At 43.6% G+C, this 14,001-nt stretch overlaps 1 long non-coding RNA gene across 1 annotated transcript; it reads right to left on the reverse strand.

The window, feature by feature from the left end:
- Positions 1–8,723: 8,723 nt before the first annotated feature.
- LOC127008808 (uncharacterized) lies at positions 8,724–10,030 on the reverse strand. The gene is made up of 4 exons (XR_007761357.1): positions 9,814–10,030; positions 9,560–9,680; positions 9,303–9,406; positions 8,724–9,206 (listed from the first exon to the last, which is right to left on the reverse strand). It is a non-coding gene; the product is annotated as an uncharacterized LOC127008808 (long non-coding RNA).
- Between the last annotated feature and the right edge of the window lie 3,971 nt (positions 10,031–14,001).

Below are 14,001 nucleotides of genomic sequence, written 5' to 3' on the forward strand. Positions count from 1 at the left end.
CCTCCAATATCCTGTACATGTTGAATTTACTCTCTAATGCAAGTCAAAACCAACGATTGCTGACATTGCTGATATAAAACACATCATTGACGCCACGGGTGTATTACCTAGCGAAATAAAAAATACGCGCGTGCGGCAAAAGATTCAGGGATCTGGTTTCACCAAACAACCATCGTTGGCAACTTACAGATGGGACCCATATTAAATCCGCTTTTCCAATGTGCTAGTGCAGTCCTACATTGTGATTCAAGAAAGAAACAGAATCATGGACGTTGTAGATACTGAACCGCGTTGGACGCGCGACTTATACAGAGGGGGCGGCGACGTCATGGAGAGAGAAATGCCGGAGGCGAGGACGAACACGCTCGGACACGGTGGTGCCCCGAGCGGGCTTATAAGAGAGAGCAGATGGGACGATGGTTCGCTACTCGTCCCTCGCCATCAGCTGAAGCGGTACTATTCATCACTCACCAGTATACCAGAGGACACCATGTCGGACGCCTACGTGTTCAACTACAAAGACGGTTCTCCTGGCGATGACATCTACCGCAACAACAAGACCATCATCGTTTCTTCCCTCAACTGCAGTTCCTGCTACGAAAGAGGGGTTTACTGGACGCCTACATGGATTATACCCGCACAGTAATCTCTACCGCGAAAGAAGCCCGATCTATCAACTGAACAGGTGTCGCTGGGAAGATCGTGGTATTCCCGGTAGTCTGCATATTCGCTATCCTCCGAGTGAAAATCTCCCTTATGTGGCGTGTATCCTAACCCAATATGCTCCTGGCCGCGAACTGGAAAATAACCCTATAAACCAAGGATATCTTCAGACGTCAAGAGATCAAAATTTCATTCGTGGGGTAAAGGAAGACAGTTATGATAACCGCCTCCGCTGGTTTAAAGAGTCCATCACAAAACTGGTAGAATGGGTGATTAAAAGCAACATTACAAGTGTCGTCTTCCCTACAATATTGCAAGCGCTGGAATTCTTTACGTGTTGTGGAAAGCTGACTACCAACCGCATCTCCAAGAGGCTGCGGCTGAACTCCAACTGCATAATATATCGTGCGTCATCCTGGACAGATGGTGGACCTGCGATGAGCCTGAAACAAAATTAACTCTATCTGTGTCTCCCGAGCGAAACAGGAAGAGGAAACTGGTGGATACAGAGGACGATGCTGTGGCTGACGAATGGAAAAGAAAACAGGACGGTGCTGTAGTCGACGTGGGTCCTGAATAACTATAGCTCCAGACAATTTCCCAATAATTATGTACATCACTAAATGTAAAATATGTCAATAAATAACAATGTAATGATGTTTAGTATGATTTACCTTCAATATGTAATTGGCATCTCGTCATGTCTACCTCTATATAATGAAATAATTATAATATTTTTGCTAGTGTCTTGCTTGCTCTAAATGGAGTCACATCATATATATGTTACCAGCATTGCGGATGGGGAAATTTACCCCAATTCCAGCACTAGCTTTACTAATAATATACAAACTCTAACATTAGACAAGGACGTGGAATATGAAGTCGGTCTACTGAACGTGTTGCTTCCCCGTCGGTATTACATTGTTAAACCGGGTGAACCAGAGTGTAGTATACACCTTGAATGTGGTATAAGACCAACGCCAGATTCAGAAGCTATTGAAAGACGCACACTGTCAAAGGCTATTAATGCTAATATCTTGTATAATGACACTGGGTATTTGCTGATGTGTGTTAACGGTATAATAACGACATTGATAAAGGAGATGGTCGATGGATACAACTACCATTTACTAGCGTATTCTAGAGAGGTTCTTGCATTTAGCTCCACAAATGATCATTTAACTTTGTTCTGCTACAATGGTTATCATCCACAAGTTGTATTTATTAAGGTTTCCTTTGATGCGCGACTGGCCCAGGTTCTCGGTTTTGTCCCCAACTTAGGTTATGCTGTGTTTTCTTCCTTGGGTACACATGAAGAACAAAAAAACCCCGTTCTTGTTCCGCTACATGGTCATGCCCCTCTGTTGAGAAATGGTGACGTACAGTGTGTTCTCATTTACACTGACCTTGTCAATCCCTCTAGGTATGCAGGGAAAAATGTAAATATTCTTGATGCCTTTTCGCTCTCCGGAGGTCTAACAAAAGGCGTGCATCCAACTATATATAAGTCCCTTAAATCCAAAGTAATTGATTCGATTTCTATTAAACTCACAGATCAAAAAGGTCGTCCTATGCATTTCGAAGAAGGATACCCTGTTACATGTTTACTTCATATCCGATCGCGTTGAATCTTTGAGTACATTTTGCTGTATTAATAGGAATGTTGTCCATTTGAAAAGACAGTCTCCTCGCCGCCACCATGCGGGTTACATTCATCCCTCCTTCCGTAGCAGAATATCATACCCTGTTTTCGAATGGCAAACAGATATCATCCCGAGGGAGTGGTATTGATGATATAGTCACACTTTCTTATGAACCAAGCTATCACAGAGGCGGGGGTTTATTCTCGGTTTTAGCTGGACTCGCTAAAAGAGCTTTCCCTTTCCTAGTGAAAAATGTCATTGTGCCTTCAGCTCGAACATTTGGAAACAACGTTCTAGATGATATTTCACAGGGAAGCAACTTGAGAAGCTCTATAAAAAAGCATGGAATTAATTCCTTAAAGCAAGCTGCAATGAAATTGACTAGAGGAAGCGGGAAAAAGAAAGTCAAGCGAGTCGGGAGGAAAAGGTGTTATAAAGGACATCTTTACCGAGTTGTAATCATTGTTGAACTAAGAGCAGTATGGCGAGCATCACCAGCGCGGTTGGTGTCGGGAACCCGCGTTCTCCCCTGGGGCAATATGCCGCCGGTGTCAGTGAATTGTTTCCCCGCCCTAACAAAATGAGATTATTGGAAACAACGATTGCCTCCCGTTATGATGCTGATGTTTTACCTACTAACCTCGGATTCAATATGAAATTATCCGATAGATATATAAATTTCTCATTCCTGGAACACTTGGCAGTTTTATTGATTTGGGGAAATTGGTGTTGCACACCTCTTTACGCTTAACTAAGCCAGACAATACTACTCCTCTCGAAGACGCTCAACACGTTGAATTTGCAAATAATACCGCGCACAGCCTATTCAAATCAGTGCAATGTTTTTGGGAGATGTAGCTGTTGACAATAATGTACTTTATGGGTACACGTCATACGTTAAAATGCTGAATACTTTGTCGCCCAACAAATTGAATACAATTGGAGCCAATGCTAATATTACCATCCCAGAGAACGGTTTTATTTCCAAAGTAACAGCAGAATACTTTGACAATGCCAGCGCGCAACACAAGACCATTATGAAGCGGGTTAAGACTCACGGTATACAACTCTGTACCCCGCTTCTTCTGGATATAAGTTCTTTAGACAGTTACTTGCTCGATGGTATTTCGATTAGACTCAGAATGGAACTATCTAGTAATGCATGGCTGCTAAATTCTCCAACTGGCGATAACATTCGTCTGCATATAGATTCAGCCAAGCTGCTTTATACGCGACTGTTTCCTTATCCTAATGCACTTCATGCTTTGAACGCGTCTCTCGCCACAGGAATCTTTTGAAATCGACATTTACCAAAACCCTCTTGAAAACCTATGTGCTAGCCAAAGACCAAACCTCAGGAACGTATGATCAACCGTGGGGTGATGTTATTCCGGAAAAACTCTCGCTTATTATAACGAGCATGGAAGCTCATTCTGGCGACTATACGCTAAATCCATTGTATTTGAGCCATGGCGATATAAGTCAAATAAGCTTAAGTGTTAATGGTAGAACCATGTATAATATTCCTAGTAAATTCCCTCATGACTATGCTGAGCTCTACCATCGTACTTTGGATGCACTTGGTTTTCACAAAGACCATTTAATCGGAAAGGATATTTTCGGCAAGGGGGCAATGATTTGCACATTTGATTTGCGTGCTGAAAACTTGAATGATAATTTGCCCGTTGAAATGAATGGGGGGCTTAGACTTAGCTTGAATCTAAGCAAGGGAGAAAACGAGAACCGTCTGTTGATACTGTTTGGCGAAACAGTGGGTATAATAACAGTTAATTCTGAAAGACGGCTGCAGTGTGATGTGCGCGCTTGAAGCGGCTGTGCGATGAACAACATGGAGATTGAAAGAGGATTGAGGGGGCACATAGGAAAGCAAGCCTTGTTTTTAGGCGTGTTATTGGCAGACGAGGTAAACTCTATACCTCGATATAGAAAACCTATAGTGTGCATCGTCAATACGCTACCAAGTTATTCTTAAAGAGAAATGGGACACTGGATTTGTCTCTACTATGAACCGGGCATGGCAGTGTTCCTAGATAGTTATGCTCTCGATCCAAAATTATACTCTGATCATTTCAAATATATTGATTACCCCGGGCTCAGTATGTATAAAAATGCATTTCGACTTCAAAGCACGCGAAGCGATGTGTGCGGGGCTTATGCCATGTACTTTGCCTACAATGTTTCGCACTTGGGTGTAAGAGAAACTCTTGAAAAAATATGTATGGAGTTTTCCAAGACCGAATATTCGAGGAATGATGAACACGTGATGCGATTCGCTTACAGCAAGTTTATAATGCCCGTATGTCATCAAACATTTAACACGTGTTCATAAAAAGTAAGTATTGACTTATTGATTTTTTCATATTGAATTGTATTACATTCCATGAAACTATTCTAAGCATAAATAATTTTCTAGTTCCTTTATCGGGGGGTGGGGTGGTTGTATACCATGCTTAAATCAGAGGTCTGGCTCCACTCACAGGTCCTCACTCGTCACCGCCACTACCCCGTGCTGCCCCCGCCCCGCCCCGTCCCGGGCCCCGAGCAATCCTGTCGCATCCTGTCGCCGCACCTCTCGCTACCGCCGCCGCCGCCGCCGCCGCCCGCCTGATTTGGCGGGCAGTCTTTTATGCATGAGCCGGATCGAAACATAAAAGCGTTTTATTCATGTTTCCACAAATCGAATAAATTTTAAGACAATTATTGTGTTTTTTTCATCCGTTTCTTTTTTTTTTTTTTTTTGATAAAGGTCATATAAACAAGTCAAACAAACTCAATGTTTATTGGAATTTGGTCAAATTATGATTCCAGATTCATCATGTGCAATTTTATAATATCATAGGCTCCAACATTAGTCCTATATACAGAATATATTTACATATATTTTATATTTAACATAAAAATAGCAGGCAAATTCTTACACTATAAACAGTATATACAACATTCACACCAGTCCCTATCTTATAAACAACTACAATTTATTCTGAAAAGTCTGTATCTACTAGCATATATTCAAGGGGGGATGATGAGAGCATTTGATTTATTTCTTCCTGTTCCGCGGCTTGCATTAACATGTCATCATCCGCCTCTACCCGTTTTATCAAGGGAAAATATTGCTCGACCAGCACATCCCGTTCTCCCCACAATTCATAGGTTTCTTCTTCTAGTTCTCCCATTTCACCGATCTCTTGCCCACCCATTACCTCGGCTAGTCTCGCTTCTGTTATGCCTCTTTCATCGCCTTCCTCCAAATTTTCTTCGTTTGACAGTGTCATGATCTGGGCTACCTCCTCCTCCTGCTCTTCCTCCTCTATCCCTATAGAATTATCGGGATGACCGTAAGATCGCGACTCCAAGGTGCTAATGTAGTATCTTTTGTCCTCAACTACAGATATCCCTCTCTTGGGATATTTTACTGTACTCATTCGTCCATTGCGCACTGTGAATCCCTGATAGTCAAAGGTAAATGTTTGCTTCTGGAATAGGGCGTCTTTGTATCGCTGATGAGCAATTTTCTTCTTTATGAACTTTGGAACGCCCTTAGCTGAACTCAACCGGTCACCGTCTGCCAAGAGGATGGAGTAGCATTTTGGTTTTACACCTACAAATTCTGAGATGGTTCTTTCCCCCACTTCAGACTTGAGAAATCCAAGCTTTCCTTTGTTGTCTGTGCTGTACAAGGAATGTGAGGGCTAAAGTTACTTGTGTCTATATAGCTTTTGAAGGGTTCCTGCGAGTACTCTGTTAATAGATCAGGAGTTTCAATTTCTGTTATTAAGGAATCAGTGTCGCAATACACTAGTTTCGCCCGATCTCCGTAATGAGCCTTCAACACATTGTAATAGAAATCATATAGTCGCAGCTTGGACAGCTCTAGGATGTAGTAGCCAATGTAGTTTGGATGATTCACCCGTGAATATTTCCTATGGCGAGTTACAACTACATGACCATCATTGAGAGGTACAACGCGTTTAAAGTAAGGACTTCGGGCCAGCTTCAAAAACTTTTCGCGGTTGGTGACAATATCTATGTCTTCACTATATTTGGCCACGTTCATCAGGAATCGACCAAAAATGCTGTTTGAAATACACTTGATTGCATTTTTCTTGATAGGGCAAGTAGCACTTTTGCGGGCTTCTATGTTATCCTGAATGAAGTCCGCAAGAAAGTGCTTTTGCTTAAACGTATAAATAGCATGCACTTTTTTAACAACCAGGCCTAGTCGAATAAGTAGTTTAAGGAGGGGCAGAGCAAATAGCATTTTCTCCTGAGCAGCATGTGTTCCAATCAGTTTTATGTTCTTACACGGTGCTGGACGGTTTTCTTCTTCATACCATTCGCGTGTGACTGACGATATATCTCTGTTGGTGATATTGTGTCTTCTGATGATCAGTGGGAGGTCATCCGTTTTCTCAACGACTTCACGTGAGACAGCCTCAGTATCGCACAGAATGAGATATCCAAAATCGCCATCGGTTGCTTGATTGACCAAGCCCCCGCTCAAAAACGACTGCATTTCTGTCTCATCTAGTTTTCTCATATCCCCACATGGCAACTTCTCTTGCATTACAGTGGGATAAAGACTGTTGAAGTCAAGATATGAAAGGAAAGTGCTTCTATCATGTTTTGGATTAAACTGAGGGTTCGTGTAGATGTTATTGGCGCGTACAAAACGACGCACAACACTTGTGTAGCCCCCACGCACATTTGTTTGAATGCAATGATATATGTCTGGGCTACTAAGCACCTCTAATTCCTGCTGTGTTTTTAGCAGAAAGGAGTCATAGGCAAATCCTGGCAGGCTAACATAATTTACAATATCCAACCTCCACTGGGTTTTCAAAATACCTCTCCACTCTAGGAAGACATCACATAGAAGACCAACATCCACTTTTACATAAAGCAACAAATAGTCCTTCAGGCTCTGACACCCAGCTACTTTCCAAACATTCTGAGCATGTTTATAATCACTTTCGGAAAGTTCTGCTTCTTGAAGCGAATTGAAAAATCTTCGCGGGATGGAAGACGTGTCTCAGAAAGTCGTTCCATCGAATCCATATAGTCATAACAAAACACCTGCTTTCCCTTGATCAATAATGGCAACGCAGGTGCTGGCACATCTTTCAACATCTGTTGTGTGCATATGGGTTCGTTCCCATTACTGATGAATTGGTTCGCTAAAGCCGCGAGCGAACCAGACATAAAGGCATACGAGTCAATAAATCTCAAGTCATTTATGATGACTTCATGGTATTTGTGAACTGAACGTTTTGGTCTTAGTTTGATTTTCAAGTCAGGTATCGTTAATTCACGCAGGATTAACGACATGTCGTAATTAGCATTATGTGCAATGAGAGTGAGCTGCAATTTGTGATTTTTCATTTGGAGGTTGCATCTATTACAATAAGCTCCAATGTAATTGTTTCCTGATTTTTCATGGTCATGATGTTTTACTCCTTTACCTTTTAAAAAACCCTGTTTGCAGAGAAGACAGTGAGTTTGCTCATTGTGACGTGTCGTATCTTCATCGGTCATGTTGATTTTATTGTAGCCTTTAGAAAATTTCAACTTTTTCCAGGCACACTGCATTGTATGAATAAAATGGTTTACAGCATTACTTCCACAATAGGATCCGCTTTGTACTGTTTCTCCGTTTCTATTCACTATAATGTAAGCATACGCTATGGCAAAGTGATGTCTCTTTACACATCCAGACACATTCGAAGAAGGCTGTACGAGAATACTCTCAAAGTCATAGAATGCTAAATAAGATGGCTCATATGCCTTAGCATGATTAATAAATTTCACAGTAGAACCCGCGGGTGGGAATCTTAGTCTTGTGATCATCGTTGGGCAAATTAGCACATGTTCAGCAAGCGTTGTCTTGTTCTCACAGGCGCACAGGCAGATATCGCAAAACATTTTTTCCCGCGACGTTGGCAGGTAAACAGGTTCATGTATGCGTCAAAGTCTTGGATAAGAGCTAGGTGTCTGTTCCCCAACAACAGACAATGAACAACTTCTTGATCTTTGAGCCCCTTTCTGACTAGAGTTAGTTCGCCTTTTTGTCTTCAACGTTGTCTAGACAGTAAACGCGAATACTTATGTTGTTTAATCTTTCAAGCCGACCGAGGTCTTCCCAGGATACCGGGGTTGGAATGTTACCCGTATTAATAGAGGCCAAGCAAGCATTCTCCCATTGCCTGCCCGATGGAACTACATTTCTTGACTTTAGATAGCGATAAGCTGTTAGAACTTGGAAAACACAGTCCGTGGGTCCCGAAGGGTTGAGAACTTGTGTTTTCCTGGAACACCTTTAGGATAGGGCACATACTCTCCAATACTATTGTGCAGCATTATAAGAGAAGGAAAATTTTACGCTAACTATTTCATCTAACGTAAATCCACTGCCCTCTTCGTCCGACATGTCATGTTCAAACCGATTAACAAAATATTCGGATAGTTCACGTACATATGAATCTATATCGTCATAGCTAATTACCTGCATATGACTTCTCATATACATATCTCTATATTGAACTCCACCGTCGGGGTCTTCTCTGACTAAACGCAGATGCATGTCAACGTACACTTTAAAAGAAGGAGGTCTAACCTGCTGGCAGCCTTGGAATACAGACTCTACTGCCTCGCGAAGACGGCCAGTGTTGTTGTTGAAATATGATGCAATGTCGCCGTTGTCTGCTGGTGGGACGGGCACGTCGATCGTTGTTAAGGCCCCGTTGAAATGTTGGCTTATTTCACCTGGTGTTGGTGAGGGTGTTGTTGTCGGCCGTCCCGGGTTATAACCGCTGGGTCCTGGCTGTGGAGAACTGTTTGGATGGGAGAATCCCTCACGACGGGCTTGCTTTTTCCTGCAGGTGTCTGAAGAAAGGTAAAATAATATTAGAGAGAAATAGTGAAATTACAATTTTTTTCCTTAGAACAGACGTGTGCGCAATAAAAAACGTAGAAACTTACCGTTTGTTCCTGTATTCGCTTGTTTTCGTTTTCGTCCACTACCGATCGCTGAAGAGGAGGGCCAATGGCTGAGCCTACCAGACCCGCCTTCTTCGGAGATAGTCCTTAAGGAATACGAAACACAAATGAAATTTTTTGAACCCCTCTATCCCGCACATATTTTACTGTGACACTTAAAATACAATATGGAAAATGTGTCTCTTGTAAAACACATTTTAACAATATTGCATTTCAGAAGATATTAGGTTTTGACCTACCTTTGGTTTTGACTGGCTTCGTCGCTGAGACCCGCCCGTGGAGAACAACTTCCAATATCGCTGGGGTCTGGTTGAGAGAAACCGACATCTGATCGATCAGAGCTAGTCGACGACGTCTCTTCTGAAAAAAAGATAGAAAGACTAAAGTCGATATTGACCATGCTGCCCAGCTCTCTACCTCCCTCCCGTCATCCACATCTGCTACTGTTTTTTATGACAATCATATAAAGTAACGCAAACATTTAAGTACTTACCATTGTTTCTAGTAGATATATCTTTCGATCCAGTCCCAAGGCCCTCTGGAAGGCAGGCCGCCCTATGAGCTGCGAGTGCGGACAACGGGAAGTAATTATTACACCATGAACATTTGATACAGGGGTGTACAGGGGTCCTCATGTTTACGGGAAACAAGAACAGGAGACCTCTTGACCCGAGACCGCCTTGAGAGCCTGTGAAGTGCTTGTTGGCTTGACGTCCATAAATACCCCATGACATTGTGTGTTCGTTTGTACATGTGTGTGTGTGTGTGTGTGTGTGTGTGTGTGTGTGTGTGTGTGTGTGTGTGTGTGTGTTCCTCAGGTCAGTCCTTAATGACCCGAGGTTTATTGTAATGACTTGAATCATTAAGGCTTCCGAAGACCAGAAGGCGTGGCCTCAGATACATGGAGATGTCATCGAAACATTTTTTTCCGTGATTTTTATCTCGCATGAACAGATGTGTGTGTGTGTGTGTGTGTGTGTGTGTGTGTGTGTGTGTGCGCACGTGTGTGTGTGTGTGTGTGTGTGTGTGTGTGTGTGTGTGTGTGTGTGTGTGTGTGTGTGTGTGTGTGTGTGTGTATGTGTATGCATGTGCGTGTGCGCGCAAGCATGTGTGTTCCTCGGGTCAGTCCTTAATAACCTGAGGTTTATTGTAATGACTTGAATCATTAAGACTTCAATAGGCGTGGCCTCAGATACATGGAGATGTCATCGATCCATTTTTTCCGCGATTTTATCTCGTAAGACCAGATGTGTGAGCGTGTGTGTGTGTGTGTGTGTGTGTGTGTGTGTATGTGCGTGTGTGTGCGTGTGTGTGTGTATGCGCGTCAGTGGGAAGGAGGGAAAGATAAGACGCCGGAAACAGGTGCGCGGGGCACATTCCAGCCTGGTCATTAACCTAATGTCTTTAACCTTTTTCCGTGATTGTAATCTTGGGGTCACTCGAGATCTCGATCTTAACTTGTGTGAGTGTGTGTGTGTGTGTGTGTGTGTGTGTGTGTGTGTGTGTGTGTGTGTGTGTGTGTGTGTGTGTGTGTGTGTGTGTGTGCGTGAGTGTGTGTGCGTGTGTGTGCGTGTGTGTGCGTGTGTGTGTGTGTGTGTGTGTGTGTGTGTGTGTATGGGAAGAAAGATAAGTCACCGGGAACAGGTGCGCGTGACGTATTCCAGCCTGGTCATTAACCTAATGTCTTTAACCTTTTTCTGTGATTATAATCTTGTGGTCACTCGAGCTCACGATTTTATCTTAACTCTTCAAGTACCCTCCGCTGACCCCCCCTCTCGTGGTCATTCGAGGGTCCAAGATCTTATCTTAACCCTTCAAGCACCCCTTCTCCGGGCACACCCCCTCCCTGCGGGGCACCCCTACTCTGTCACCCTCTCGCTTCCGTATGCTAGTCCGAGAGGGGTGAGGGGGAGGGGTGAAAGGTTAAAGAGATGGGGGTCCAGATACCCCTCTTCCGTAACCCCTGCTGACCCCCAACCCCCACTTCCAGTCCCCCACTCCAATTACCCCCACCCCGTAACCCCTGCTGACCCCCCAACCCCACTTCCAGTCCCCCACTTCCACCCCCCACTTCCGTACATTTGTTACTACTTTCCATCTCACTGCGGAACACAAGAAGCCGTGCGGAAGTGGGCGCGTACAGTCCGCGTCCACTACAGCACGGCTTCTTGTGTCCCGCACACCCGCCACCGCCTCGGCGCGAACCTCTGCTCCCTGTTGCCCCCCTCAGCCGGAACTTGTACAAGTTGACCAGTGTGTCCAGCGACGCGGCCAGGACACTTCAACTCTCTCTGTTTACCTATCTATCTATCTATCTATCTATCTATCTATCTATCTATCTATCCATCCATCCATCCTCCCATCCATTTATCCATCTCTCTTTCAATCTATCTATCCATCTATCTATCTATCTATCTGTCTATCTATCCAGCCAGTCATCTCTCTCTCTCTCTCTCTCTCTCTCTCTCTCTCTCTCTCTCTCTAATTATATATAGAAATATATATATATATAAATATATATATATATATATATATATATATATATATATATATATATATATATATATATATATATATCTATATATATACATTTCTCGTGCCCACGACCTTGACTCTTCTGAATTTTCCACCATCTGGCTAAGTCTTCATTGTCATTCAATTACTAAATACATCTGTGCTGTTTATCTCTCACCGACCGTCTTGGAGACTGGCCCAACATACTAGACCTCTTCCTTACTTCTAACCCTTGTGCTTACTTTGTCAAACTGTTCTCTCCGTTGGGCTTCTCCGATCACAACCTTACATATGTATCCTGTCCTATCGCTTCTTTACATCCTCTGGACCCACCGAAGAGGCGATGCTCCTGGCATTTTTGCTTCAGCTCGGTGGGACGACCCGAGGATGTACTTTTCCGATTTCCCGTGGAATGATTATTGCTTCCAGGAGAGAGACCCCTCTGTGTGTGCCCAGCACATCACAGAGGTGTTCGTCTCTGGAATGGAAGCATACATTCCACGTTCCTTCTCTACTCCTCATGCTAAAAAGCCTTGGTTTAATCATGCTTGTTCTCGTGCTATTAAAAATAGAGAGACAGCTCACAAAAGATACCAGAGCCTTTGCACTCCTGCTAACCATGATCTTTATCTTTCTGCCCGGAATCGTGCCAAATCTATTCTCCGACTTACCAAAAACTCATTCATTAATAGAAAATGCCAAAACCTTTCTTTCTCTAATTTTTCCCGTGACTTCTGGCATCTAGCCAAAAATATCTCCTCCAATTTCACTTCTTCTTTCCCTCCTCTCCTTAACCCTGACGGCAGCACCGCCGTCTCATCTGTATCTAAGGCTGAACTCTTCGCTCAAACTTTCTGTAAGAACTCCACCCTGGACGATTCTGGGCATATTCCTCCTACTCATCCCCTCTCTGACTTCTTTATGCCTATTATTAAGATTCTTCCTAATGATGTTTTCTATGTTCTCTCTGGCCGCAACTCTCAGAAGGCTTATGGACCTGATGGAGCGCCTCCTATTGTCCTTAAAAACTTTGCTTCCGTACTGACACCTTGCGTTGGTCAAACTCTTTCGTCTCTGGCTATCAACATCTATTTTTCCTTCGTGCTCGAAATACGCCTTCGTACAGCCAGTCCCTTAGAAGGGTGACCGTTCCAATCCCTCAAACTACCGCCCTATAACTTTACTTTCCTGCCTATCTAAAGCTTTTGAATCAATCCTTAACCGCAAGATTCAAAAGCACCTTTCCACTTTTAACCTTCTATCTGATCGCCAGTATGGGTTCCGTAAGGGGCGTTCTACTGGCGATCTTCTTGCTCTCTTAACTGACTCTTGGTCATCCTTTCTTAGCCGTTTCGGTGAAACTTTCTCTGTTGCGCTAGACATATCGAAAGCCTTCGATAGAGTCTAGCACAAGTCTTTGCTTTCTAAACTGCCCTCTTTCGGATTCTATCCCTCTCTCTCTTCCTTTATCTCCAGTTTCCTTTCCGGCCGTTCTATTTTTGCGGTGGTAGATGGTCACTGTTCTTCCCCTAAACCTATCAACAGTGGTGTTCCACAGGGCTCTGTCCTATCACCCACCCTCTACCTGTTATTCATCAATGATCTTCTTTCCATAACAAACTGTCCTGTCCACTCACACGCCGACGACTCCACTCTGCATTATTCAACTTCTTTCAATAGAAGACCATCCCAACAGGTAGTACATGACTCCAGACTGGAGGCTCCACAACGCTTAACCTCAGACCTTGCTATCATTTCTGACTGGGGTAGAAGGAACCTTGTGTCCCCTATTCTTCGAGAACACTCAGCTGTCACCTTCTTCAACACTAAATATCCTCGGTCTATCCTTAACTCAAAATTTTAACTGGAAACTTCACATCTCTTCTCTCACTAAATCAGCTTCCTCGAGGTTGGGCGTTCTGTATCGTCCCTGCCAGTTCTTCTCCTCCGCACAGTTGCTATCCATATACAGGGGCCTTGTCCGCCTCTCGTATGGTGTATGCATCTCATGTGTGGGGGGGCTCCACTCACACAGCTCTTCAGGACTGAGTGGAGTCTAAGGCTCTTCGTTTCATCAGCTCTCCTCCTCTTACTGATAGGCTTCTACCTCTTAAATTCCGTCGCGATGATGCCTCACTTTCTATCTTCTATCGATATTTCCACGCTG

The sequence above is a fragment of the Eriocheir sinensis genome, chromosome 38 (genome assembly GCF_024679095.1).
Source record: "Eriocheir sinensis breed Jianghai 21 chromosome 38, ASM2467909v1, whole genome shotgun sequence".
NCBI classification, from domain to species: Eukaryota; Metazoa; Arthropoda; class Malacostraca; order Decapoda; family Varunidae; genus Eriocheir; species Eriocheir sinensis.